At 39.5% G+C, this 3,626-nt stretch overlaps 1 pseudogene; it reads right to left on the bottom strand.

Moving 5' to 3' along the window:
- Positions 1 to 760: 760 nt before the first annotated feature.
- On the bottom strand, positions 761 to 1,687 carry LOC103084429 (heterogeneous nuclear ribonucleoprotein A1 pseudogene; annotated as a pseudogene).
- Between the last annotated feature and the right edge of the window lie 1,939 nt (positions 1,688 to 3,626).

Here is a 3,626-nt window from a genome sequence, read left to right as displayed (position 1 = left end):
GAATGTTCTAATTTCATTCTTTTGTATGTGGCTGGCCAGTTTTCCCAGCCCCACTTATTGAAAAGACTGTCCTTTCCCCATTGTATATTCTTGCATCCTTTGTCGTAGATTAACTGACCACAGGTGTGTGGGTGTATTTCTGGACTTTCTATCCTGTTCCATTGATCTATAAGTCTGTCTTTGTGCCAGTACCATACTGTTTTGATTACTGTAGCCTTGTATTATAGTCTGAAGTCAGGGAGACTGATTCCTCCAGCTCCATTTTTCTTTGTCAAGATTGCTTTGGCTATTCAGGGTCTTTGTGTTTCCACATGAATTTTAAGGTTTTTTTAATACTAGATCTGCAAAAAATTCTAGGCTCTTTATTCTGTTCCATTGATCTATCTGTCTGTTTTTTCCACCAATACTTTTTTTTTTTTTAAAGACACATTTATTCAGTGTCATGATCAGACTATTACATTTAGCAATCAACAGCATGGGTGCAAAAAAAAACAAAAACTACATTAAAACCCTTTGCTGGAATGCTTTACACTTTCCACAGAACAGAAACTAAAATAACCTGTTATACAATTAGTCACAAATACAGTCCTCGAGTTTTTTTGCCCATACACATGAATATTGTCTAAAACATGTCTTCTTTGTAGCAGCTAGGCCCTGTCACCACTGTGCTTGGCTGAGTTCACAGATCTGTTGTAACCTGTAGCTTCCCTGTCACTTCTCTGGCTCTCCTCTCCTGCTAAGCTTTGTTTCCTGGCAGTAATCAAAACCTTCTGCCACTGCCATAGCTACTGCTGCTGCTGGAACCACCAAAGCCACCTTGGTTTCGGGGTTTGGCAAAGTATGGGCCTCCACCACCATAGGGGCCAGAACTTCTGCCTCCAAAATTTCCTCCTTTCATGGGTCCAAAATTTGGAGTTTGATTGTTATAACTGCCAAAATCATTGTAGCTTCCACCACCTCCATAAGTGCTTCCATCATTACCAAATCCATTATAGCCATCCCCGCTGCCACCATATCCCCCACTACCGTGGCTGCCACCAAAGCCACCTCGACCACCGAAGTTTCCTCCACGACCACCACCAAAGTTTCCAGAACCACTTCGACCTCTTTGGCTGGATGAGGCACCAGCCATCTCTTGCTGAGATAGGGCTTTCCTTACTTCACAGTTGTGGCCATTCACAGTGTGGTATTTCTGAATGACAATCTTGTCTACAGAGTCATGGTCATCAAAGGTTATAAAAGCAAAGCCTCTCTTTTTGCGACTGCCTCAGTCAGTCATGATTTCAATCACTTCAATTTTCCCATACTGTTCAAAATAATCTCTTAGATGATGTTCTTTAGTGTCTTCTTTAATGCCACCAACAGAAATCTTTTTCACAGTGAAGTGGGCACCAGGTCTTTGAGAATCTTCTCTTGAGACGGCCCTCTTTGGTTCCACCCCTCTTCCATCCACCTTGTGTGGCCTTGCCTTCATGGCCGCATCCACCTCCTCCACAGTGGCATATGTGACAAACCCGAAGCCTCTGGAGCGCCTGGTGTTTGGATCCCTCGTTACCACACAGTCTGTGAGCGTTCTCCACTGCTCACAGTGGCTCCTCAGACTGTCATCACTTGTTTCAAAGCTCAAACCTGCGATGAAGAGCTTCCGCAGCTGTTCGGGCTCTTTGGGTGACTCTGACTTAGACATGATGGCAGTGGAGGGGGCGGGGAGACGTCAACGATGCTTACTCGGCGGCGTCCACGGGCAGAAAGGAGTAATTTTACCGAATGTATCTCCACCAATACTTGATGTTAGCTTTATAGCAACTCTTGAAGTCGGTTAGTGTCAATCCTCCAACTTTTTTCTTCTCCTTAATTATTGTGTTAGCTATTCTGAGTCTTTTGCTTTTCCATATAAACTTTAGACTCAGTTTGTTAATATCCACAAAATAACTTGCTAGGATTTTAACTGAGATTGTATTGCATCTATAGATCAAGTTGCAAAGAACTGACATCTTGACAGTATTGAACCTTCCTATATATGAACATGAAATAGCTCTCCACTTATTTAGTTCTTTAATTTCATTCATCAGTTTTGTAGTTTTCCTCATAAAAATCTTGTACATATTTTGTTAGATTTATACCTAAGTATTTCATTTTGGGGGGTGCTAATGTAAATGGTATTACTTTTTTTAGATTAAGTTTTTTTTGTTTCTTTTTTGGTGGTACGTGGGCCTCTCACTGCTGTGGCCTCTCCTGTTGCGGAGCACAGCCTCCGGACGCACAGGCTCAGTGGCCATGGCTCACGAGTCCAGCCACTCCGCGGCATGTGGGATCTTCCTGGACTGGGGCACGAACCCGTGTCCCCTGCCTTGGCATATAAGTGATATCATGATTTTTCTTTCTCTGTCTGACTTATTTCACTTAGCATAATGCCCTCCAATTCCATCTATGTTGCTGCAAATGGCAAAATTTTGTTCCTTTTTATGGCTGAGTAGTATTCCAGTGTGTGTGTGTGTGTGTGTGTGTGTGTGTGTGTGTACCACACCTTATTTATCCATTCATCTGTTGATGGACACTTAGGTTGCTTCTGTAACTAGAAATAAGAAAATTAGGAAATAAAAAACTCACTGGTAAAGGCAAGCATACAGAAAAGGTAGGAAATCATCCAAACACAAAGCTAGTAGGGAGGTTAAAAGACAAAAGTAGTAAAATCATGTATATCCACAATAAGCAGTTAAGGGATACACAAAACAGTTAAATATAAAATATGATATCAAAAACACTAATCAACAGCACAAATGCAGGGTTTTTAAAATGCATTTGAAATTAAGAGATCAGTAACTTAAAACAATCACATATATATAGACTACTATACAAAAACTTCATGGTAACCACAAAGCAAAAATCTATAATAGATATCCACACACACACACACACACACACACACAAATGGAATCCAAATGGTATTATATTTTAAATTTCAAATTCACTTATTCATTGTTGGTATGTAGGAAAGCAATTAACTCTTATATATTAACCTTGTATCTTGTGACTTTGCTATAATGGCTTATTCAGGAGTTTGTTGTTGTTGTCGATTCCTTCAGATTTTCTATATAGATGATCATGTAATTTACAGACAAAGTTTTATTTCTTACTTTCCAATCTGTATACGATTTATTTCTTTTTCTTGCTTTATTACATTAGCTAGGACTTGCAGTACAATGTGAAAAGCAGTGAGAGGGGACATCTTTGTCTTGTTCCTGATCTTAGCAGGAAAGCTTCGAGTTTCTCACCATTAAGTAGATGTTAGTTGTAGGATTTTTGCAGATATTCTTTATCACGTTGAGGAAATTCTCCTCTATTGCTAGTTAACTGAGAGCTTTTGATCATGAATGGGTGTTGAATTTTGTCAAATGCTTCTTCTATATCTGTTGATACAATCATGTGATTTTTCTTCTTTATCCTATTGATGTGATAGACTACATTAAATTGAACATTGAAGCAGCCTTCCTTACCTGGGATAAATCCCACTTGCCCATGGTGTACTATTATTTTTATACATTGCTGGATTCAATTTGCTAATATTTTGTTGAGGATTTTTGCTTATTTGTTCATGAAAGATATTGGTTCACAGTTTTCTTGTA

Source organism: Lipotes vexillifer, unplaced genomic scaffold (genome assembly GCF_000442215.2).
Source record: "Lipotes vexillifer unplaced genomic scaffold, Lipotes_vexillifer_v1.1 scaffold102, whole genome shotgun sequence".
Taxonomy (NCBI): Eukaryota; Metazoa; Chordata; class Mammalia; order Artiodactyla; family Lipotidae; genus Lipotes; species Lipotes vexillifer.
The sequence above is the reverse complement of the archived record's forward strand: the minus strand, read 5'-3'. Positions and strand labels throughout refer to the sequence as shown.